Raw genomic sequence first — 27,537 nt, 5'->3', positions numbered from 1 at the left:
AAAAATTCAACCCAATGGACACAATGAGAAACCTTTGAAGGGACTGCTTATGTGGGTCCCCCTCTCCCCCAGCGACTGGTGCAATGGATGCCGATTGGATACTGTTAATAATGTGAGGGTCATGTCCATAGTGGAGACGTCACCGACTGATGCATAAGGAGTGCTCCACCCCGGGTCCCGATTTCGAACCGCTAGGGCCTCCTCCATGTAGGCTGATTGGTGGTCACCTGATAACCTCTCTTGTCCATTGGGAGGCCAGCTGGGGATTCTCTTGTATGTAGACAAGAGAGCAGCGCAGAGACGTCACCAACTGATGCAAAGAGGAGTGGTCCTTCCTGGGTCCCGATTTCGAACCGCTAGGGCCTCCTCCATGTAGGCTGATTGGTGGTCACCTGATAACCTCTCCACACAAGAGAGGGGGGCGGTGCCGCAAGGAGAGACCGCATATCAACTGGTCTAAAATGGGGTATATTTAAAGTCTACTGTATACAAATGAGTTTTAAGATGAAACCGGACTGAATGGGTTCACAGAGATTGTTAGACGCTTAGTGTCCAAAAATTTAATTTCAGTTCTTATATGTCTTGTACATGTTAAAGAATGGACAGTAAAGATCATCTTGAATCTTGGATTTAGCTGCTGTACAACTACTTTTTCCGATTTTTGAGGTAAAGGGAAGGTGGGACACCAGCCGGTAGTTAAAGTTAAAGTTAAAGTACCAATGATTGTCACACACATACTAGATGTGGCGAAATTATTCTCTGCATTTGACCCATCACCCTTGATCACCACCTGGGAGGTGAGGGGAGCAGTGGGCAGCAGCGGTGCCGCGCCCGGGAATCATTTATGGTGATTTAACCCCCAATTCCAATCCTTAATGCTGAGTGCCAAGCAGGGAGGTAATGGGTAGCTTACCATGAGGTCAGGATCCAGGTTAGGTCTTTGGAGCAGAGGATGAATAACCATTTTTTTTAATGCTTTGGTAACAATACCATAGAAATGTGATACGTTAATAATATTTAGCACTGACGGTCCTAATACCTGTAGTTTTTATTGCTTTCATAGCAAGTCTACTGACAGATATAAGCTAGAACTCTAAGTTGCTTTATATTACGCACAAGAAGATAGGGAAAAAGAAGGAGCTTATTGACCACGGCAGTGGTTCTCAACCTTTTTTCAGTGATGTACCCACTGTGAAAATGTTTTTAATTCAAGTACCCCTTAATTGAGGTAAAGTATTTTTGGTTGAAAAAAAGAGACAAAGAAGTAAAATACAGCACTATGTCATCAGTTTCTGATTTATTAAATTGTATAACAGTGCAAAATATTGCTAATTTGTAGCGGTCTTTCTTGAAATATTTGGAAAAAATATATATAAAGATAACAAAAAAACTTGTTGAAAAATAAACACGTGATTCAATTATGAATAAAGATTTCTACACATAGAAGTAATCATCAACCTAAAGTGCCCTCTTTGGGGATTGTAATAGAGATTCATCTGGATTCATGAACTTCATTCTAAACATTTCTTCACAAAAAAAGAAATCTTTAACATCAATATTTATGGGACATGTCCACAAATAATCTAGCTGTCAACACTGAATATTGCATTGTTGTATTTCTTTTCACAGTTCATAAACTTACATTCATATTTTGTTGAAGTATTATTCAATACATATATTCATAAAGGATTGTTTAATTGTTGCTATTTTTAGAATATTTTTGAAAAATCTCATGTACCCCTTGGCATACCTTCAAGTACCCCCAGGGGTACACGTACCCCTATTTGAGAACCACTGGACTACGGGGTCACCACCGAGTACAAAGACGGACGCACACACATTTTCAGGACTTATGCAGATCCCAAATACACATCAGCAGGTACCAGAAGGTGAGAAACATTCGTTTTGCATAATATTGCAAAACAAAACGTCAGATAATGATGGGTGCCATTTTGCGGTTCTTATACACACACCATAATACTAGTATGTCTGACTACGGTAGCCGTAATGCGTCGACCATCCATCAAGCGGTGCGGCTTCATAAAAGTCGTACTAAAACATTTTGACAGATTTGTGAGCGCAGTGTGTAATGTTTTATATTGTCAAAGGAACATTCAAAGTTTTTGTGTTGTTTACTTGCGTCATATTGCAGTCTACACATATCTCTTATGTGTGACTGCCATTTACTGGTCACACTTATCATTACACCATGTACCAAATAAAATTGCTTTGAGGTCAGTATGCACAACCGGGATTATTGCGTACATTAGGAAGCATTGGTTTATAAGGCGCACTGTGAATTTGGGAGAAATGTAAAATAATTGTACTTGCGCCGTATAGTCGGAAAAATATGATACATGTTATGTAGACCACAAGGAAGTGTTTTGAATGTGGAAAAAAAATCAATACCTATACCAATATCGATATTCTTTATCGATACAGGAATTCATCGGTACTCTTATCAGTACATAATGTAATTGGAGTAAATAAAGATATTGTATACCTTCAACATTGTGTAATATATCGCAGCAGTGAAGTATTTTATCAACACCAGCTTTTTACATCTTAAACAAGGCAACTGTGTTTACAGTTTTAGGTGCAATGCAGTTGTTATGTCATCATCTTGTAAAGACCACACACATCCATGACTGTGTTTATATTCATTACAATTATACTTAACTGGAAATGATATTTAACAATGGAAATCATGTGCTGAGAACAGTCCTTTTCCATAATATATCATAAAATAAATTAATACAATCAATTAGAATGTTAGTTTGGTGTGTATTTCGTGACAATAGGAATTATTATTTGTTTATGTTGCAAATTTTCACTTATTGTTGTGGATTAATATTGGCCTGCGGATTAGTCGTCAATCTGTGTTGGATCTGCGATGAGGTGGCGACTTGTCCAGGTTCTACCCTGCCTTTCGTCCGAGTGCAGCTGGGGTGGACACCAGCGATTCCAAGAGGTACAAACGATGGATAACTGTATCGCAAAAGAGGAAGGTTGATGAAACGTGGTAGCGTTTCGGTCGTAAGTAAATCACAACCACTTCAAACTGACACTAACTCTTATTGCGTGACTTTGAAGGACTTTTGAGGGGGAAATATTGTCGTGTTACAAACTTTTGTGTGATGTTGCATAAACTGATTATCATTTACTGGTGTGGACATTTGAACCAAATTTGACAGTGTGTCATAATTATGATGGTCAGCTGGATTAAAATATACAAATAGCAGTCTTGAACCTTACTGGTCTTCTTCAACCAACCCAATTAGGAATAGGTCCCAAAAAATACCGATGCTCTTATCATCATCATCGGCGGTCACTCGAACGAGTATGACCATCCTCCTGGTAGGGGTGTATCCCTTTATGGTAGATGCCTGTGCTTGACTTTGTTTAACGTGGGGAGACTGGTGCACAGACAGTTATCACATGATCCTTGACAGAATCGGGTCAGGGTCCAGTGGCATGGAGTTCAAGACGACTGGGGACCTTTTTCTGCTCCAGCCTTCTGCCGCCATCGCAGCCGTTGTGGTAGTTCTTAAATCTACCGTCTTCCGCCTGCTCCGCCGTTGAGGTCTTCACTGTATCCCTGGCTAGGGGGCAGTCAGGTACTAGGCCACCTGGGGTAACAGTAGAAAAGGGGTTAACCTCCTAGTGCCTCCACTGCCGGATGCACTTTAACGTCATGTCCAGGACACAATCAGTATGTACAAGGATGTATGAGATCCTCTTATACCAATGGTTCTCAAACTTTTTTTGTCACTCCCCACTTTGGACAAGGGGGAGTTTTCAAGCCCCACCTGCCCCCATCACCCCAATAGAACGCTAACGCCGAGCTTAACATTTTCAAATTTATTGAACATCAAGTAACATCAAGTTGTACAGATTCAAACCCAATAACATAAAATAACATCAAGTTCAATAATAAATAAAATAATTGTGCATCTGTGGTATAACTTGCATCAAGTTCAATAATAAATAAAATAACTTGCATCAGTTCCAATAATAAATAAAAGTTAAATTTAAAAGTACCCATGATTGTCACACACATACTAGATGTGGCAAAATTATTCTCTGCATTTGACCCATCACCCTGGATCACCCCCTGGGAGGTGAGGGGAGCAGTGGGCAGCAGCGGTGCCGTGCCCGGGAATCATTTATGATGATTTAACCCCCAATTCCAACCCTTAATGCTGAGTGCCAAGCAGGGAGGTAATGGGTCCCATTTTTATAGTCTTTGGTATGACTCGGCCGGGATTTGAACTCACGACCTACCAATCTCATGGCGTACACTCTAACCACTAGGCCACTGAGTAGAACAAAAGTGTTATAACTTGCATCAACTTCAATAATAAATCCAATAACTTGCATCAACTTCAATAATTAATAAAATAAAAGTGCCACTTTGCAATCCTTGCAAAAAAAAAAGGAGGAGCTATGCATTTGCAAATCTTCGCACAGTGACTCGCCATTCACAAAGCGTACGTATGCGATGAACAGGCAGTCTTTATTGCTGTCCGTAGCTTCGTCCGCCTGTAAAGCAAAATGACTTTCTTTTAATTTGTCTACGAGTTGTTCCTCAAGATCACTTGCAATGCGTCTCGCAACTGTGTCGTTTGACAGTGGGACAACTTTTAATTTTGCTGCGCTTGTCTCGTCAAGCATGACTGACACCATGTCAATTGCAGCGGGGAGAATGTGCTGCTCAGCAATTGTGTGTGCTTTTTTGCATTGTGCAATTCTGTATGCAACTCTATATAAAGCCATTTGAGCGTTACTGTTTACTGATGCAGCTTTTACCATGCGCTTCTCCTGTTGACGGTACTCTGCCAGTTTTCTTTGAAAGAAATCAAGTGGCTTATTGACCTGATTGGGGTGTGTGGTCTGGAGGTGTCTCTTTAATTGGTTGGGTCTCATGCTGTCTGCTGCTAGCAGTTTTAGACACAGAACACACATGGGTCTCTCCTCTGCCCCCACCACCGCTGCCGTGAATCCAAGAGCAAGATACCCTTCATCATATTTTATTTTCGGTTGGCTTTTTGGTCGATTAGGCACGTCAGATTTTTGTTTCTCTGCAGGCGCTGGCTCTGACTCGACGACCTTTGAGGTGCGAGTCACAGATGTATCCATTGTGTGTAATTGTGGTCCACACATTAGCCTGCTACCCATCCGCGCGAAAGTTTGTTCCGCTTAGCCCTGCCCCCATTAGTTACTGTTGCTATGTCCGTCAAACTTTCGCTGCTACCTAGAAATTTAAAGCCTACAGGAAAAATAAGTGATTTACATTTATTTGTATAGCGGATTTCACAGACAGAATCACAAAGTGATTTACAGTGTGTATAGAAAATGAAAGCATAGTAAAAAAAAATTAAAATTAAAGTGAAATTTCCTACCAATCCTCGCGCCCCACCTGTCATGTCGCTATTCCCTTTGAGAAACGCTGTCTTATACATCCCTGCAAACCGCTGACGTAAAACTGACTTAGTTGTATAATTTCCCATTTAACGGTTAGGTAGGCACACCGCAATGTATGTATATAAATAATTAAAAAGTTAGGTTTTTTCGATCTGTAATTGTGATGATTCGTTGCCCGGATCATGTTTTGTTTAGTGTAAAACTCCCTTAGTTCAGTTTCAGCACCCCTGGGTTTGTGTCCCTTGGTTGCCACGGGTGCTGATTATTTTCACCTGCCTCTGATTAGTGTTTGGGACGCTCACCTGCTCCCGGGCACTAATCAGAGAGCTATTTATTCCTGCCTTTTTCCACACTCGGTCTGGCTGTTTTGTTTGCGTCATGCAGCAATTACGTTGGTATTCCTTTTGGATTCCTGTTTCTAAGCTAAGCTTTCCCATTAGCTTAGCTTCAGGAAAAGCGAGCTATTCCTGAATTTTTGTATTTTGCCTGATTTATGGATAATAAATAATTTTCTTACCTGCACCCTGCCTCCGGAGTTCCGTCTGCATCCTAGGGAAGCGATCCGCGCAATTCCATGCAACCCACCCATAACAGTAATATCTTCATTTGCATTTTGTTTAAACACCCCTTGGCTTATTTTTTTTCTAAATTAAATAAATAAAATAACAGAACCAGTGTACTTATAAAATTCCTATTGTACATCAAATGCCATAAATTGGGACCTCGTGAAGATGAAAATTCCATGAATAGATTAAAGTTAACAGTTTTTTTATCTCAAGTAATGCATAAGGTCCTGAAGCAACAGTGCTGCGTGGTCCGAGACCTGCTTGCGAATCGTAAATTCACACAAATTGTTTCAAGAAAGAAAAATATCAACACGTCCAGTACCAGAGCCTTTTCTGTTTTCTCATTACTCAGATAGATGGAAGATAGCTTGCATAGGGAGAGGTGGAAGGAAGAACAGATTAGTCTCCCTTCACAAACAACCACATATCCTTGACTTTTAATTAAAAATGCCATCGCAATTAGACACGGTAGTTTAAAGAACTGGCAATATAAAAAGAGTTCAGCCGTCACTGTAAAGGCAATGTGGCACAGTTTCAAGAAAATAAAGCTTCTTCCTTTTCTTGCTGTGATTTTTTTTTTTTTTCTTTAAACATATACTTCAATCGGCTTATAGATTTTCACCAAAGCACTGCAGTTGAAGCAAAAAAGGAGCCAGAAAGAAGAAAACAGAACTCCAAGTTATCACAGTGGATTCAAAAGACAGGGAAGATTGAGGTCAAGGAAAGGGGGAGGGATGCATTATAGTGTTGTAAAAATACCAATATTTTGGTACCGGTACCGGTACTAAAATGATTTTGATACTTTTCCATACATTTGTAAGTAAAGGGGACCACAAAAAATTGCATTCTTGGCTTTATTTCAACATAAAATCTTACGGTCCATTAAACATATGTTTCTTATTGCACTTAAGTCTTTAAATAAAATAGTGAACACACAAACATACAATACAACTTGTCTTTTAGTAGTAAGTAAACAAACAAAGGCTCCTTATTAGTCTGCTGACTATCATCCTATTATTTTGTCAACATTATAAAGGACAAGTGGCAGAAAATGAATTATTGATCTACTTATTCATTTATTGTTAATAACTCCTTACTTTCTCTTTTAACATGTCCTATCTACACTTCTGTCAAAATTTAATAATCACTTATTCTTCTGTTGTTTGATAGTTTACATTAGTTTTGGATGATACCACAAATTTAGGTATCAATCCGATACCAAGTCGTTACAGGATCATACATTGGTCATTTTTCAAAGTCCTCATGTGTCCAGGGACATATGTCCTGAGTTTCTAAACATAATATATGTTATTTAAAACCGGAAGATGTTTTGATGCCAAAAAATGTCGACGTAATCATCGTATTATCGACTAGGTACGTGCCTGTACTTGGTATCATTACAGTGGATGTCTGGTGTGGATCCACCCTTGGCGTTTGTTTACATTTTGATGCCGGTGAGCTACGGTGTATAGTGAAACATGTTTAGCTATTCCTTGTCCTGCAGGGATGATAGTTGTAAGAAACTTACTTTATTTGAAATTGTGATAATGTTCCCCTTTAAGTCCCCTTAATTCAAAGTATATCACATGACACACTATATGTATGTAGTATGGCTTTTAAATTGGTTTTGCGGCTCCAGACAGATTTGTTTTTGTATTTTTGGTCCAATATGGCTTTCAACATTTTGGGTTGCCGACCCCTGGTCTACACACTGTGTCTGCTTGTAAGTACTCAGAGATTGTGTGATACCGAACATGTTCGTCTGCTCGTAAAACCAGCAATGTGTCGATGTGACTTCAATGCGGCGGGGTACGCTTCAGAAGTGGTATAGTACCGAAAATTATTCATTAATATCGCGGTACTATACTAACTTATTTGAAACAATCAACATTTAACACAAATCGCAACATACATTCATCCAAATAATTTGTTTTCATCAAGTCACGTCACTGGAGAAATTAATCTGTGCAACGTTGACATTTAGGGAAAAGGACAACAGCCTGTAGCAGCCAGGATACGGGGATCTGCTAAACATGAGTAACAGCAGTGCTCTAAGTGATGCATACTGTACACACTTTTTGCATCTGACTCAACCGCTCGTGCGAGTCTTGATCCCTGAAATAGCAACATGCATTTTGAACACAGAAACTAGGTCTACAAGTATGACCTATTTCATAGGGTTGTTTTCTGGTTGTTTTTCCTGATGCTCCAATTAAAATTACGTCAATTGCCATGGTTAATAATTTTAATTTCCCAATATCTTATAATTCCGCTGCAAAAGGATGAAAGTGACCTAATAAATCCAACTTTGAACAGTTATCTCCCATTTTTGTGTTCAAGCAGTATGTTAACTAACAGTACGCATTCTTACAGGTCCAACTTTGTGTGTTACTATGTCTTTTGTAGCAGAATAACAAATCAGTCTTTGTGATTTACTATTGTATCCCCCTGGGTAATTGGTTTTCTGGAGTGGCGACCAAGTGGAGATGAAAAACAATCTCTGTTTGCTCTTAACAGACGCTGTAATTACCTGAAACTCAAAAGTGCACACCAAAGGAGCAGAAGCAACCTTGGTATTCGCAGAGAGGGACGGGCACATTACACTTTAGCAGAGACTTTATCTTGTCTATTACTGCATAAGGCTGTACCAAAGTCACATAGGCATGCACTCAATGAGAAAACCATAACATACCTACTTTTCTTATGAAGAAAGCTCTTTAAAAACAACCACAGTTGAAAAAAAAAAATGGCTGTAATTTTCCAGGGACCCCATCAAGTCATAAAATTGGGGTCCTACAATACATTTTTGGGGTCCCACTTTTTTGTAACTGTTTTGAAAACAAATGTATGCATTATCCTATCATATGTCATATTCTATATTGTGTTTTGGAAAAAGGTTGTGTGCTAGCAAAATTACTTGTACTCGTTTTAATTGATGATGTTCTTTGAACGGGTCGCCAAAAGTTGTTTATTAGGCTTACGAATGTGACACTTAGCAAGAGATCTCTTATCTGATCAAGCTCTGTCTCCTGTGTCTTTGATGTGACATGTGGACTATAGTTGACCTGGGCATGTGTTTTTCCTCTTCCTGACCCCCAACAGAGCTAAATTGTTCCCCTTTCCTGAGTGACCCCCCTCCTTCTGGGCAAACGACACCCTCGCCTTCTTCACAGGACTTTGGGTATTCATTCCACTGGTGTACTGTATGTAAATGAGCATGGAGGGTGGGACTTCTGAGAATGTATAATTGTCATGTCAAATTCTAAATGAGGGAGAACAAGCTGGAACGAACGGATGTGTCGTTCTGGTTTGGTCTCGCTTTGCAAAGCTTGTTATTATTTGTTTGTTACTTTAATAAATCATTTTAAAGCTATTTGTCACTAAAGGATCGTCTTTAAGAAATTTCCATGACAGTTGTCATAAATTTTACTTAATTCATGAAAAAAAAGTAATACACAAGAAAACAAATCTTTATGCTAATGTAATTTATTCCCTTAACATTCATTCACTTTTTTCTTCCCTTCATGGATCCAAACTTTACCGCTGCCGGTATTTTTTTTTCCTATATTTTTATTGTCATATTTTCAGAATGTGTTTGTTGTATTTTTGCCCAAAATAAGACAAAGCAAACAATCTTAAGTTGGATTTTAAGATTTTCCTACATGCAGCCCCTGTGCTAAAACAAATTTGACACCCCTGTTATAAAGCAAAGGTAAAATATGTAAAAAAATAATAATAATAAATGAATAAAGAAAAACAACAAACACAAATTATTTTAAAAACATTAAGTCACACAAAAAGCAGTAAGAAAAAAAAAAGTCTCATACTGAGTTAAAAGTTAGAGAGTAAAAGTGAGTTTTAAGTCGGGTCCTAAAATTGGTCAAAGGGGCCTGTCCCACATGAAGAGGCGGATTGTTTCAACGTTTGGGACCCGTTACAGAAAAGGCCCTGTTCACTGGGTGGGGGCAAAGCAGCTCTGAGAGGTAAGGCTGGGCAAGACCATGCAAGGATTCAAAAACTAATAAAATAATTTCAAAATGGGCTCCAAAAGAGCCAGGCAGCCAGTAAAGTAGGGTGCCAAATGTAAAAATTCTGTCACACTTTTTTATGATTCTCACATTTAGTTCGCTTTCCTCACAATTACCTCATTTTCATCACATGTAAGTTTAAATTAAACGTTGACTCTATCTATATGTTAAATCCAAAACCTAAATGTTCAATCTAAACCTAAATCTTAAAGGCCTACTGAAACCCACTACTACCCACCACACAATATTTCACACAATCAATGATGAAATATTAACATTGCAACACATGCCAATACGGCCTTTTTAGTTTCCAAAATTACAATTTTAAATTTACCGCGGAGTTTCTTGTTGAAAACGTCGCGGAATGATGACGCGTTCACGTGACGCCTCGAGTCGGAGGGGACATATTAGCGCAGCACCACTAGCGGCTAAATGTCGTCTCTTTTCATCGCGCAATTACACAGTATTCTGGACATCTGTGTTGCTGAATCTTTTGCAATTTGTTCAATTAATAATGGAGAAGTCAAAGTAGAAAGATGGAGGTGGGAAGCTTTAGCTTTTAGCCACACAAACACACGGTGTTTCCTTGTTTAAAATTCCCGGAGGTAAAGCTTTACAATGGATCAGAGCGGTCAAGCGAACATGGATCCCGACCACTTGTCAACCGGCAGGTTTCGGTGAAAAAATTGTGGTAAAAAGTCGCCTCTTACCGGAGATCAGCGGAACTTCTGTCGTGCTGCTGCTGCCATGACTAATTCCCTCAGAGACTGGCGTCAGGACACCTGGGGACACACACCTCCGACTATTTAATCTCACTAAAACACTAGCAACACAATAGAAAGATAAAGGATTTCCCAGAATTATCCTAGTAAATGTGTCTAAAAACATCTGAATTGCTCCCAATGCAATCGCCGTTTATTTTTTTAACTTAATTTATTTATTTATTTTTTTCTAGTCCTTCGCTTTCAATATCCACAGCCACAAATCTTTCATCCTCGCTCAAATTAATGGGGAAATTGTCGTTTTCTCGGTCCGAATAGCTCATTTTGTCGGAGGCTCCCATTATAAACAATGTGAGGATGTGAGGAGCCATCACACGGGTGACGTCATCGTCCGCGACTTCCGGTAAAGACAAGGCGTTTTTATTAGCGACCACAAGTTGCGAACTTTATCGTGGATGTTCTCTACTAAATCCTTTCAGCAAAAATATGGCAATATCGCGAAATGATCAAGTATGACACATAGAATGGACCTGCTATCCCCGTTTAAATAAGAAAATCTCATTTCAGTAGGCCTTTAAATACAAATCTAAATCTAAATCTCTTGCCAAGTGTAAAGATTATTATTTATATAATGCCAATTTTCCACTAATCCAAAGCCTCTCAGCGGCAAAGCCACGCCCACGCCTACTTACTTCAAAACAAGGAAATGTATGCAAATTAACTTGCATATTTTTTTATGTTAGCTCCATTCGTGTGAGCGTGTGTGGTGTGTTGCAAAAAAAAGACGCTCAAACAGCTGATCGCTTCACTGGCGTGAAGACAGTGACACGCAGAAGCGAGCGATTTAGCTTCTAAGCCAGGGGTCGGAAACCTTTTTGGCTGAGAGAGCCAAGAAGCCAAATAATTTAAAATATATTTCCGTAAGAGCCATGTAATATATTTTTTTAAACTGAACACAACTAAACGCATGCATTTTTAAGTAAGGCCAACATTTCTAGAGTATAATAGGTCTCTTATTATTTTTAATAACATTGTTATTCCTAAGCTAACTGTGGAGGGGGCGTGGCCTGTGGGCCTGCAGCGAAGCGGGGCGTTGCCAGGACCGGCCTCGAAATGAGCAACAGGTGCGTAGATGGCCCATCTGGACCTTGTTATCTAATCATCTGTCGCAATGTTATAAGCAGCAGCCAGGAGGAGAGACGGGGTTGGGGCTGGAGCCAGAGCGCGAGCGAGAACGAAAGAAAAAAGGACAATTGCTGGAAAGCAACTGAGAGACTTATTGAATAATAAAACAAAATTGTAACCCTGAAACAGGCTGCCATGTTGGTGCTTGGTGGTCTTAAGAACCCCCTGGAGGGCAAGACCTACACTAACCAATAATAAATAAATGACTTCTTACCATTAATGCAATTTCTTGAACATAAAAATGCATGAGAATGTTTTATATTTTGAACGTTATTTCTAACACTGTGAATACAAGTGGAATTTTTCAATACTTATCGTGTTAAGCAATGTCAGCTCAGATTTATCCGCAGTCATCAAAAGAGCCATATCTGGCTCGTGAGCCATCGGTTCCCTACCCCTGTTCTAAGCAATAAAAACTGGTCTCAAAAATTACCGGCTTATGATCTGAAAACGCATTGTCACCAATCTACAAACTAAACAAAGGTAGACCACAGGGTCACAAGATCAAGCATGTGACCACGTTCCTGTGTGGAGCCACAGGCAAGTGGTCAGGGGCTGGAGCAAGGCGTCGTAGTCCGAGGGCAGGCGAGAGGTCGAGATTCGAGGAAGCAGCAGGAAGTGCAGAGGGAATCCGGGGAGACGAGACACACAGCTCAAACCAGGGAGTGACGCACAGCTCCAAGATGGCGCCACAGGACAAGATACGATGAGCACAGAGGAGGGTAAACACAGAGCGAGGAAACACATAGGCCAGGAAAGCTGGAGACGCACAAGGCTTACTGTACAGCAGGGGTATCCATCCATCCATCCATTTTCTACCGCTTATTCCCTGTCAAACTCAAATACAGAGTGGGCCAAAATTTTAAACTGAACAAAGCCGCGGGCCAAATTTGAACAAATTTACCTTTTAATAGGGACCCAAACAAGTTTTGCATTGAATATTGAACGAGCAAGGCTTGTATAACTTTATAGTGACATGCAAAATCGATTTTCAAATAATAATAATAATAACAATTTAAAAATATCAATGGTATATTAAATAAAATGTAAATAAAAAAATTGAATGCCTCTTTCCTATTTGCAGCTTTCTGATGTAAATATCAACATTAACTTGGCGGGGTTTGGTGGTAGCGGGGGGTGTATATTGTAGCATCCCGGAAGAGTTAGTACTGCTATGGGTTCTGGGTATTTGTTCTGTTGTGTTTATGTTGTGTTACGGTGCGGATGTTCTCCCTAAATGTGGTTGTCATTCTTGTTTGGTGTGGGTTCACAGTGTGGCGCATATTTCTAACAGTGTTAAAGTTGTTTATACGGCCACCCTCAGTGTGACCTGTATGGCGGTTGACCAAGTATGCGTTGCATTCACTTGTTTGTGTGTAAAGTCCGCATATAGTATGTGACTGGGCCGACACAATGTTTGTATGGAGAAAAAGCGAACGGGATGACAGGTTGTAGAGGACGTTGAATTCAGTGCCTTTCAGGCACGTCCACAATGATGTTGTTTGGGTGGAAATCGAGAGAAATTTGGGAGAATGGTTGTCCTGGGTGATTTTCGGCAAGATCACTGAAATTCGGGAGTCACCCGGGAAATTTGGCCCACGGGCCAGAGTTTGACACCCATGCTGTACAGGTTCAAGTAGCTACGTTCTGGCACTAGAATCCAGGAGACACTGGCTTAAGAAGGAAGTGTAGTCCTCATCAGCGTCAGGTGTGTTGATCACGGATTAAGTGCTGCCGCAGCAGGACAGGAACGCCGAGAGGAGTGCACAGCTGAATCTATGGTGGCAGGTGCTTGAGCCGTAACAAATAAGGCTGAAAGGCCTACTGAGACCCACTACTACCCACCACACAGTCTGATAGTTTATATATCAATGATGAAATATTAACATTGCAACACATGCCAATACGGCCGGTTTAGTTTACTAAATTGCAATTTTAAATTTGATGATGATGACGCTTATGTTGACGCGTGCTTGTGACGTTATCGGTTGGAGCGGACATTTTATCACAGCAGCACTCACGGCTAAAAGTCATCCGATTTAATCGCATAATTACACAGTATTTTGCCATGAGAATAACAATAACCTAATGAATGAGAAAGCACGGTGGAAAAGGGGGTAATGCATGTGCCTCACTGTACAAAGGTACCAGAGTAGTCCTGAATTCAATGCCGGGCTCGGGATCTTTCTGTGTGGAGTTTGCATGTTCTCTCTGTGAATGTGAGTGTGAATGTTGTTTGTCTATCTGTGTTGGCCCTGCGATAAAGTGGCGACTTGTCCAGGGTGTATCCTGCCTTCCGCCCGAATGCAGGTGAGATAGGCTCAAGCTCCTCCCGCGACCCCAAAAGGGACATGCGGTAGAAAATGGATGAATGGACGATGAATGAGAACACCAATAGGCACATTCATCTTCAAATATAAAAAAAAGCACATTCTGTTAATCTGACATGTTTCTAGTAATGTATCATATTTAACATATTTCCCCAGAGATGTCAAATTAAAAAAAAAAGGCACATACATGTCACATCTGAAATATATTTATTTTCCAAGAGTCAAGTCAGTGTCGTCACAGACGCTTATGGGTTCAAGCCAATGGTTTGATTAGTGAGCTGGACTTCCGGGACAAGCAAGCCTGGTAGCAATAAATAGCTACAAACGTGATAGTTTCACTACTACTTCCTTCTCCCGCAAGTCTTTCTTTGCTTTGGATCTGTATCTGTCCCAATACTTTCTTGGTAGTAGATTCACGTTTGTAGCGTAACCCAAGATCATTTCTTGATAGAGTCTGCTACCAAACATCAGCATAGCCATTAGAGATGTAATATTTGTGCCAATATTACAGCGGACGTCATGTCACGATCTATTCATCATCAAAAATGTGGTCGTCTTTTGGTAAAACACTACCGCTTTTGTCAGCTGGCTCTGCCAAAATCAACCAAATGTAATCATTTTGGCCTCAAAAAAGTATATATATATATACCGTATTTCCTTGAATTGCCGCCGGGGCGCTAATTAATTTAAAACCTCTTCTCACTCCTGCGCTTACCAAAGGCATGCGGTAAAAGTAAGCATGTGCTAATTATTTTAAAACCTCTTCTCACTCCGGCACTTACCAAAGGTATGCATTAAAAATTTGAGTGTGATGTAAGCTTGTACCTTAAATTCTACTAAATAGGTCTTAATCTTCTTCCCTTTATGCGATTTCAAATTACCGGTATTGAAATCAGCCTCCTCCATTTTGAAAATGAAGTCAGGGGAAATGTGTCACTTGTGAGGTCACAATTTTGACCAGACGGTAATACTAAGCATGCACTAATTATTTTGGGAAGCGAGTTTGACCCGGTAGTAATTCAAGGCAGGCGTATACTATATGCCCTGCGGCAATTCAGTTAGTTTCTGTATTATTTCTCATCCTACGCCTTTATGTCTGTTTTCACTTCCCTTTTTCCTCCATTCCCCACCACTATAGTCCGGGCGCTGGTTTCCTCATCTGTCACTGATTGGTAATCAGGACACACGTGTCCGTGGTTGCCAATCAGGCTGCTTCTAGTCATGCCCCTGTCCACTGGACTGGATTGGATCATTTTTGCTTTCTGCTTTGTATTTCCATGCTGCAAAGCTTTCCCAATGCTTCATTTGCACTTGCCTGCTGCATTATTTTTGTTTTGTCATTAAATACATTTTTACCTGCCCTTCTCCTGCCGTCTCTGCATCCAGAGGTATCGACAAACTCTGATAATTCATGACATCAAGATGCATGAGTTACATGTTAAATATACATATCAAAGTAGTGAAACAACATATTTGCTCACATTGTTATTATCTGTACTTGAGTTTGTGTGATTTATTTATCCATATACCTATGTTTATGCCACTTTGTTGGCAGAAAAATACATTATTTTAAAAAGCCACATTTTTTGTTACACATCAAATGTTTTCCCACAATGATGTGATCAAATTAAAATTAAGGGTTTTTCGCTGCATATTTTAGTTCAAATGAAAACTAGATTAATTAATTACATAAACAATAACAGTTTTTTTAATCGTTTGACAGCACTAACATAATCAATCAATCAATCAATGTTTACTTATATAGCCCTAAATCACTAGTGTCTCAAAGGACTGCACAAACCACTACGACATCCTCGGTAGGCCCACATAAGGGCAAGGAAAACTCACACCCAGTGGAACGTTGGTGACAATGATGACTATGAGAACCTTGGAGAAGAGGAAAGCAATGGATGTCGAGCGGGTCTAACATGATACTGTGAAAGTTCAATCTATAATGGATCCAACACAGTTGCAAGAGTCAAGTCCAAAGCGGATCCAACACAGCAGCGAGAGTCCCGTTCACAGCGGAGCCAGCAGGAAACCATCCCAAGTGGAGGCGGATCAGCAGCGCAGAGATATCCCCAGCCGATACACAGGCGAGCAGTACATGGCCACCGGATCGGACCGGACCCCCTCCACAAGGGAGAGTGGGACATAGGAGAAAAAGAAAAGAAACGGCAGATCAACTGGTCTAAAAAGGGAGTCTATTTAAAGGCTAGAGTATACAAATGAGTTTTAAGGTGAGACTTAAATGCTTCTACTGAGGTGGCATCTCGAACTGTTACCGGGAGGGCATTCCAGAGTACTGGAGCCCGAACGGAAAACGCTCTATAGCCCGCAGACTTTTTTTGGGCTTTGGGAATCACTAATAAGCCGGAGTCCTTTGAACGCAGATTTCTTGCCGGGACATATGGTACAATACAATCGGCAAGATAGGATGGAGCTAGACCGTGTAGTATTTTATACGTAAGTAGTAAAACCTTAAAGTCACATCTTAAGTGCACAGGAAGCCAGTGCAGGTGAGCCAGTACAGGCGTAATGTGATCAAACTTTCTTGTTCTTGTCAAAAGTCTAGCAGCCGCATTTTGTACCAACTGTAATCTTTTAATGCTAGACATGGGGAGACCCGAAAATAATACGTTACAGTAGTCGAGGCGAGACGTAACAAACGCATGGATAATGATCTCAGCGTCTTTAGTGGACAAAATGGAGCGAATTTTAGCGATATTACGGAGATGGAAGAAGGCCGTTTTAGTAACGCTTTTAATGTGTGCCTCAAAGGAGAGAGTTGGGTCGAAGATAATACCCAGATTCTTTACCGTGTCGCCTTGTTTAATTGTTTGGTTGTCAAATGTTAGAGTTGTATTATTAAATAGAGTTCGGTGTCTAGCAGGACCGATAATCAGCATTTCCGTTTTTTTGGCGTTGAGTTGCAAAAAGTTAGCGGACATCCATTGTTTAATTTCATTAAGACACGCCTCCAGCTGAGTACAATCCGGCGTGTTGGTCAGCTTTAGGGGCATGTAGAGTTGGGTGTCATCAGCATAACAGTGAAAGCTAACACCGTATTTGCGTATGATGTCACCTAGCGGCAGCATGTAGATGCTGAAGAGTGCAGGGCCAAGGACCGAACCCTGGGGAACTCCACACGTTACCTTAACATAGTCCGAGGTCACATTGTTATGGGAGACACACTGCATCCTATCAGTAAGATAAGAGTTAAACCAAGACAGGGCTAAGTCTGACATACCAATTCGTGTTTTGATACATTCTAATTAAATATTATGATCGACGGTATCGAAAGCAGCACTAAGATCGAGGAGAAGCAACATAGATGACGCATCAGAATCCATCGTTAGCAATAGATCATTAGTCATTTTTGCGAGGGCTGTCTCCGTGGAGTGATTTGCCCTGAAACCGGATTGAAAGGTTTCACATAGATTGTTAGACGCTAAGTGTTCATTTAACTGCTCCGCAACAATTTTTTCGAGGATTTTTGAAATAAAGGGAAGGTGAGTTTACCATGAGGTCAGGATCGAGGTTAGGTCTTTTAAGAAGAGGATGAATAACCGCTTTTTTGAATGCTAGGGGAACAGTGCCCGAGGAAAGTGATAAGTTTATAATATTTAGCACTGATGGACCTAATAATACAAAGAGCTCCTTGATCAGTTTCCCAGGAAGAGGGTCAAGTAAACATGTTGTTTGTTTTATTCCATTTACACGTTGTAACAATTCCTCTAATGTTATTTCCTCAAAACGAGAGAAACTATTTTGGAGGGCAGTATCCGCCGTATATACCATCGTATCAGTGTTAATAGAACCCCGTTGTAGCTGGGACGCATTGTCTTTAATCTCCTTTCTAATGACTTCAATTTTCTTACTAAAGAATTGCATAAAGTCATCAGCTGAGTGGGTGGAGCTACTGGAGGGGGTCCCTTGTTGGGTTAGCGATGCTACCGTACTAAACAAAAATTTAGGATCGTTTTTATTACGGTGGATGAGATTTGAGTAATATTTAGCTTTAGCTAAGGTAAGCATGCGTTTATAAGTTATTAAACCATCACTCCATGCTTGATGGTGCACCTCAAGTTTAGTCGTGCGCCATTTGCGTTCCAGTTTTCTACATAATCATTTCTGAGCTCTAGTTTCTTCTGTAAACCACGGGGTGCGCTTTTTTGGAGCCTTTTTTAACTTTAGCGGTGCTATGTTATCAATGGTTTCGCGCAGGGTGTCGTTAAAGTTGTTAGTGAGGTTATCAATAGAGCCCACATATTTTGGGAATGGTGCCATTACTGAGGGCAGTAGGTCAGCAAGAGTTGTCGTTGTGGCCGTAATAATGTTGCGGCTGCTATAGCAGTTATTATTATTATTAGTTTGACGAACATGCGTCTGAACCTCGAATTTTATAAGGTAATGATCGGACAATACTTTAGTATACGGGAGTATCGTAACTTTGGAAACGGTGATACCCCTGACAAGCACTAGGTCTATCATATTACCGTTGCGATGCGTGGGTTCATTTATTATTTGTGTGAGACCACAGCTATCAATTATAGTCTGGAGCGCTACGCACGGTTGGTCCGATGGGGTATTCATATGGATATTAAAGTCCCCCATTATGATTATATTATCGGCGTGTGTCACTAGATCAGCAACGAACTCTGAGAATTCATTGATAAAGTCCGAACAGGGCCCTGGAGGGGGGTAGATAACAGCCAGGTGTAGAGGCAGCGGTGTGACAGACCTCATAGTAAGCACCTCAAACGATTTATATTTATTATTTATGTTAGGACTAAGGTTAAAGTTTTCGTTGTATATTAGTGCAACCCCCCTACCCCTTTTAAGCGGACGGGCAATATGCGCATGTGTAAAGTTAGGAGGACATGCCTCATTTAGCGCAAAAAAGTCGTTTGGTTTAAGCCAGGTTTCACTGAGACCGATGACGTTAAGATTGTTGTCTCTGATAATATCATTAACTAATAACGTTTTGGGAGACAATGATCTTATGTTTAAAAAACCTATATTATAGGTAGTGGGCTGTTTTAGGGAATTTTTTATCAAATTATCCGTAGTAGCAATATTAATAATGTTGTGTTTATTATGCCCAGTGCATTCAGTATAATTACGACCATATCTAGGAATTGATACGACGGGAATTTTTCGATTGTTTGATTGTTGCTTTGATAAACTGCACGCATCATAGTTTGCCACCTCGGTAAAACACACGTCCAACTCTGAAACACTCAAAGCAGAAAAAACGTGTTCTAATTTAACTGACTCCTTACCCAGACCAGTAGTCTCGCATCCTTTATTTAAATCCGGTTTCAGGATGGAGGGAAGTGGTGTTCTGTGGGGATTAGCCTTCTGCTTTGTTTTAAGCCCCGCTCGGCATCCGCGTTTCCGATCACACCGCTGGCGTCTGCTCCGTAGACGGCCCCCGCTGCTACTATACTCCCTTGCTTCACAGGCCGCTGGATGTAGCCGCCGCAGCACTCCCGTGCTAGTTAGCACGTCAAGCAAGCACGCGTCTATCAGTCCAAAACGGCCCGATATGTCCATATCCAGAAGTGTCTGGCGGTCGTACGTGATCACGGAGTGACCACGATGCGAGCCAGCCATAAAGTCTGCAGAACTGTCCGGCATTTCCGCCAAATGTTCCATCTTTAGCAAGAGCTCCGCAGTGCCGCAGCCCGTCCGGGCGCCGCCATCTTGTCTTCAAACATAAAAAGTATTTATGGTCAAACTCACTGCAGGTTTTTTTTTTTTTTTTAAACATTTGCTTATTGTATTTTTGAGTCCAGAAATACAAATAAAAACATTTTCTTTATCCCCAAACTCTGACAGTGTAATTGTAGAATGCTGCAACATGGTTACCTGGCTTGTACCCCTGCTGCCCCATACTCTCACTGCTCTGCACTCCAGTCAGAAAGACCTCAGGCAACATCTGTGAGTTTTTGCATGTTTATGAGGAAATGCAGGCAATCTGCAGACAAAAAAACTACAGACATAACCGTTAATCAGAGGGTTAATTAACCCCACACATACAGAGAAGCCATAGCTACCTGTACATGCTTGCAGACGGTAAGGGGACAACAGGCTACCAGGTATTGGGTGAGGGGACCATCTACAAACAAGCACAACATAACATGACAATAACTGTAATTTCTGAATGAAAGAAACCGCTGTTTTAAATATGTCCATTAGATTGTAATTATTTCCATCCCCTGTTCAATTCCTTCTATTTGACTGATGAACGTTATCACATTATTTATTCAGAAAGTGTAAATAAGAACAAAAGAAAATAGAATACTATAAACTGCAACATGTAAATATTAGAAAAAACATTATGATTTGTACATTTTCAAAATGTATTGGTCTGTTTTTAAACAAAGAAAAGTTGAAGTTGTCTTTATTTTGAGGTTATAATGCCATGATTTTAGCAGTCTGGCCCATTTGGGAGTAGATTGTCCTCAATGTGGTGCCCTGAGCTTAAAGGAATTTTGCACCCCCGCTTTACAAAGAAAGTATAGTCAATGTGTTTGTTACACCACAAATAAATGTGTTTGGGGCTAGAAATGTGAATATAAACGATAAACATCAACCTCACCTTGAACTTGAGACTAAAATGTATAGTTGGTTGACACATTACAATGGAGAAATAACACACGGATGTTAGTCATGTCCTAAAACTATGTCCTTTTGGTTTCACGAGTCCAAAATAGATGTTACCAGATGCAAATTGAGGACTTGCTTGTATTTGCCTGAGGTAGGCCGAAAACACAGTTGAGATCAAAGCCAAAGTAGATAAAGAGAACAGAACGAGAGAGCATCATGGTCAAATAATAGTAAGGGCCTTAAACCAAAATTATCACAGCAGAAAGCTCAATTTAGATACCTACCCTGAAGCTATACTTATTTTTGGATCGCGACACTTTCATGGCTGTCAACTTTGGTGACTATGGAAGAAAGCAATTATTTTAATGATATAAAAAAAATATATATTTGTTGGTAAAGCCTTTTTTTATACAAAAAAATACATAGAGACAAAAAGATAAATTCAGAAATACTTTACTTTAATAATCCCTAATGGGAAATTAATGGATGGATGCTCCTTGCACTATTGGCAGCAATGCTCAAGACCCAGGTGTGGACTGTCACAGCTTCTGGAGCGCCATCCTCGCTTAAGTCAGCCTCTTCAGCCACGAACGCGGCCTATTCATAGAAGCTCTCCACGCCGTCGGCAGCATTGCTCAGAAACTACGGCTGGATCCTCATGATCGCTGGTGAGCCACAGCCATACTTGCCGACCTTCCCGGATTTTCCGGGAGACTCCCGAAATTTAGCGCCTCTCCCAAAAACCTCCCGGAAGAAATTTTCTCCTGAAAATCTCCCGAAATTCAGCGGACCTGAGTGGGGACAGCCTGTTTTCACGTCCGCTTTCCCACTATACAAACAGCTTGCCTGCCCAATCACGTCACAACATCTACGGCTTTCAATAAAAAACTGCACACACAAACAGACGAAGCAGAAGAACGAGGAAGTTACAGCAATGGCGACGCCGTCTGTAATAGAGTGATTCTATGCTGTCTGTTGTCATCTCCTGATGAATGTTGGCTATAGCATTATGGGGTTGCTTTTTGATTGGCCCAAGATGTACGTGGTGTTGCGCACCTGACGGCAAGTGACTCTCGTCAGTACGCAAATGGCAGAACAAAGGTTACTCAAATAGTGAAAGATAAGTGTTTTGTTTTTTTTAGTAACCAGCAAGCACAGTAGTTAGTAGAACAACTGTGTTTTTATTACTGTGTATCTGATAGGTGCCGTCTGAAATTCAACTATTTCTTTTATTTATGTATATAATAAAATAAATATATATAGCTAGAATTCACTGAAAGTCAAGTATTTCATACATATAAATATGATATACTCCAGTTAGTGAATTGTAGATGTAAATATACTCCTCCCCTCTTAACCACGCCCCCCACCTCCCGAAATCGGAGGTCTCAAGGTTGGCAAGTATGGCCACAGCTGCTCAAGTCAGACTCCTCCTCAGCCACGTACGTAGCCGTTTCGTGGACTTGCCGACGCCACCAGACTCGCCGTGGGTCATGTCTTGTTTTATGTTTTGGTTATCTTGCAACTTAGTGTTCTGTTTCGTCCTCAGTGCTCCTCCCTTTGCTGTGATAGACAACTCTGCCTCCTGCTAATCCTTCGCATTCTGATAAATGTGTCCTTCATCAACGTGACCAGATCATGACACACATGTTAAAAATAAATGATAAGCATTTTCTTAAGTCGTGGCAAACAAGTGTTTATTTAATGTGTTGAACAAGCCTTACTATAATAGATTTAACAAGAAATTGCCAATGCAATCGTGTGTCCTGTTGCACTTTTGTCCCCTTCATAGGTCAGGCCAGGTATTGCATCCAGTCCTGTGTAAAACCTCCGATTTTCAGTGGACGGATTGTTTACTTGGGCAGCACGGTGGAACAGGGGTAAATGCATTTGCCTCACAATACAAAGGTCCTGAGTCCGATCCTCGGAGTTTGCATGTTCTCCCCGGTACTCCGGCTTCCTCCCACTTCCAAAGACGTGCACCTGGGGATAGGTTGATTCGCAACACTAAATTGGCCCTAGAGTGCGAATGTTCTCTGTTTATCTGTGTTGGCTATGCGATAAGGTGGCGACTTGTTTAGGGTCTAGCCCGCCTACCGCCCAAATCCAGCTGAGATAGGCTCCAGCGCCCCCCGCGTCACACGGTAGAAAACGGATGGATGGATCGTTAACTTTCTGCTGTGCTGTTACAATCCACACACGACTAGGGCAATAACTTGCAGTGGCTATTTCTTTTTGTGGGGTCTCTTTTTTGTTTAGTTTTTTATATTTGTGTGCACAGGGTTTAATAGGAACAACAGAACTTGGCGTGGTAATTGGGTGATTTTTAATACATTATAAATAAATGATGCTAAAAAAAAACCCATCACATTAATAAAACAAAATGTAAACAGATTTGAGGGACTGACTGCAACAGCAAACTTCTGCAAATCCTGTTAACATACAACAGTAACATAATCTCCAGTTCATTAATAATTGATCAGAGAAAAGCTTCCCAAGGAGTCATGTTTGCAAATGTCTTGATTTTGCACCTTTCGTCTGTAAACAGCATCATCTCTGAATTTAATTTGCACAAATGGATCAAAAGAGCTTACATTGTTTTGGTGAATATAGGTGTGTACAATATATCATACTTGCCCAACCCTCCCGATTTAACCGGGAGACTCCCGAATTTCAGTGCCCCCCCCGAAAATCTCCCGGGGCAACCATTCTCCCGATGTCCACCCGGACAATAATATTGGGGGCGTGCCTTAAAGGCACTGCCTTTAGCGTCCTTTACAACCTGTCATCACACCCGCTTTTCCTCCTTAAAAAACGCGTGCCGGCCCAGTCACATAATATATGCAGCTTAAACACACGCAAGTGAAACCAAGTCATACTTGAACAACAGCCATACAGGTCACACTGAGGGTGGCCGTATAAACAACTTAACACTGTTACAAATATGCGCCACACTGTGAACCCACACCAAACAAGAATGACAAACACATTTCGGGAGATAGGATGGAGCTAGACCGTGTAGTATTTTATACGTAAGTAGTAAAACCTTAAAGTCACATCTTAAGTGCACAGGAAGCCAGTGCAGGTGAGCCAGTACAGGCGTAATGTGAGCAAACTTTCTTGTTCTTGTCAAAAGTCTAGCAGCCGCATTTTGTACCAACTGTAATCTTTTAATGCTAGACATGGGGAGACCCAAAAATAATATGTTACAGTAATCGAGACGAGACGTAACAAACGCATGGATAATGATCTCAGCGTCTTTAGTGGACAGAATGGAGCGAATTTTAGCGATATTACGGAGATGAAAGAAGGCCGTTTTAGTAACGCTTTTAATGTGTGACTCAAAGGAGGGAGTTGGGTCAAAGATAACACCCAGATTATTTACCGAATCGCCTTGTTTAATTGTTTGGTTGTCAAATGTTAGAGTTGTATTATTAAATAGAGGTCGGTGTCTAGCAGGACCGATAATCAGCATTTCCGTTTTTTTGGCGTTGAGTTGCAAAAAGTTAGCGGACATCCATTGTTTAATTTCATTAAGACACGCCTCCAGCTGACTACAATCCGTCGTGTTGGTCAGCTTTAGGGGCATGTAGAGTTGGGTGTCATCAGCATAACAGTGAAAGCTAACACCGTATTTGCGTATGATGTCACCTAGCGGCAGCATGTAGATGCTGAAGAGTGCAGGGCCAAGGACCGAAACCTGGGCAACTCCACACGTTACCTTAACGTAGTCCGAGGTCACATTGTTATGGGAGACGCACTGCATCCTATCAGTAAGATAAGAGTTAAACCAAGACAGGGCTAAGTCTGACATACCAATTCGTGTTTTGATACGTTCTAATAAAATATTATGATCGACGGTATCGAAAGCAGCGCTAAGATCGAGGAGCAGCAACATAGATGACGCATCAGAATCCATCGTTAGCAATAGATCATTCGTCATTTTTGCGAGGGCTGTCTCCTTGAGGTGATTTGCCCTGAAAACGGATTGAAAGGTTTCACATAGATTGTTAAACGCTAAGTGTTCATTTAACTGCTCCGCTACAATTTTTTCGAGGATTTTTGAAATAAAGGGAAGGTGAGACACCGGTCGGTAGTTTACCATGAGGTCAGGACCGAGGTTAGGTCTTTTAAGAAGAGGATGAATAACCGCTTTTTTGAATGCTAGGGGAACAGTGCCCGAGGAAAGTGATAAGTTTAAAATATTTAGCACTGATGGACCTAATAATACAAAGAGCTCCTTGATCAGTTTCCCAGGAAGTGGGTCAAGTAAACATGTTGTTTGTTTTATTCCATTTACACGTTGTAACAATTCCTCTAATGTTATTTCCTCAAAACGAGAGAAATTATTTTGGAGGGCAGTATATACCATCGTATCAGTGTTAATAGAACCCCGTTGTAGCTGGGACGCATTGTCTTTAATCTCCTTTCTAAGGACTTCAATTTTCTTACTAAAGAATTGCATAAAGTCATCAGCTGAGTGGGTGGAGCTACTGGAAGGGGTCCCTTGTTGGGTTAGCGATGCTACCGTACTAAACAAAAATTTAGGATCGTTTTTATTACGGTGGATGAGATTTGAGTAATATTTAGCTTTAGCTAAGGTAAGCATGCGTTTATAAGTTATTAAACCATCACTCCATACTTGATGGTGCACCTCAAGTTTAGTCGTGCGCCATTTGCGTTCCAGCTTTCTACATAATAATTTCTGAGCTGTAGTTTCTTCTGTAAACCACGGGGTACGCTTTTTTGGAGCCTTTTTTAACTTTAGCTGTGCTATGTTATCAATGGTTTCGCGCAGGGCGTCGTTAAAGTTGTTAGTGAGGTTATCAATAGAGCCCACATACTTTGGGAATGGTGCCATTACCGAGGGCAGTAGGTCGGCAAGAGTTGTCGTTGTGGCCGTATTAATGTTGCGGCTGATATAGCAGTTATTATTATTATTAGTTTGACGAACATGCGTCTGAACCTCGAATTTTATAAGGTAATGATCGGACAATACTTAAGTATACTGGAGTATCGTAACTTTGGAAACTGTGATACCCCTGACAAGCACTAGGTCTATCGTATTACCGTTGCGATGCGTGGGTTCATTTATTATTTGTGTGAGACCACAGCTATCAATTATAGTCTGGAGCGCTACGCACGGTGGGTCCGATGGGGTATTCATATGGATATTAAAGTCCCCCATTATGATTATATTATCGGCGTGTGTCACTAGATCAGTAACGAACTCTGAAAATTCATTGATAAAGTCCGAATAGGGCCCTGGGGGGCGGTAGATAACAGCCAGGTGTAGAGGCAGCGGTGTGACAAACCTCATAGTAAGCACCTCAAACGATTTATATTTATTATTTATGTTAGGACTAAGGTTAAAGTTTTCGTTGTATATTAGTGCGACCCCCCCACCCCTTTTAAGAGGACGGGCAATATCCGCATGTGTAAAGTTAGGAGGACATGCCTCATTTAGCGCAAAAAAAGCGTTTGGTTTAAGCCAGGTTTCGCTGAGACCGATGACGTTAAGATTGTTGTCTCTGATGATATCATTAAGTAACAACGTTTTGGGAGACAATGATCTTATGTTTAAAAACCTATATTATAGGTAGTGGGAATTTTTTATCAAATTATCCGTAGTAGCAATATTAATAATGTTGTGTTTATTATGCCCAGTGCATTTAGTATAATTACGACCACATCTAGGAATTGATACGACGGGAATTTTCCGATTGTTTGTTGCTTTGATAAACTGCACACATCATAGTTAGCCACCTCAATAGAACATATGTCCAACTCTGAAACAATCAAAGCAGAAAAAACGTGTTCTAATTTAACTGACTCCTTACCCAGACAAGTAGTCTCGCATCTTCCATTTAAATCCGGCTTCAGGATGGAGGGAAGTGGTGTTCTGTGGGAATTAGCCTTCTGCTTTGTTTTTAGCCCCGCTCGGCATCTGCGTTTCCGATCACACCGCTGGCGTCTGCTCCGTAGACGGCCCCCGCTGCTACTATACTCCCCTGCTTCACAGGCCGCTGGATGTAGCCGGCGAAGTATTCCCGTGCTAGTTAGCAGGTCTAGCAAGCACGCGTCTATCAGTCCAAAACGGCCCGATATGTCCACATCCAGAAGTGTCTGGCGGTCGTACGTGATCACGGAGTGACCACGATGTGCGCCAGCCATAAACTTTGTAGAATTGTCCGGTATTTCTGCCAAATGTTCCATATTTAACAGGAGCTCCTCGATGTTGCAGCCCTTTCGGGCGCCGCCATCTTGGATGGCAGGTGAGGCCGCGCACGTCAATGATCTAGTCAATATTACTATGATCACATCAATATTTTTTAGCATCGCAAAGTCTTTTTTTTAATTCTTATTTTTTATACTATGTTTATAAACTCAGGAAATATGTCCCTGAACACATGAGGACTTTGAATATGATCAATGCGTGATCCTGCAACGACTTGGTATCAGATTGATACCCAAATTTGTGGTATCATCCAAAACTAATGTAAGGTATCAAACAACAGAAGAATAAGTTATTATTATATTTTAGCAGAAGTGTAGATAAAACATGTTAAAAGAAAACATAAGCAGATATTAACAGTAAATGAACAAATATATTAATAATTCATTTTTTACCACTTGTCCTTAATGATTTTGACAAAATATTAGAATG

This window comes from Nerophis ophidion, linkage group LG12, assembly GCF_033978795.1.
Source record: "Nerophis ophidion isolate RoL-2023_Sa linkage group LG12, RoL_Noph_v1.0, whole genome shotgun sequence".
NCBI classification, from domain to species: Eukaryota; Metazoa; Chordata; class Actinopteri; order Syngnathiformes; family Syngnathidae; genus Nerophis; species Nerophis ophidion.
Note: the sequence above shows the minus strand (reverse complement) of the source record.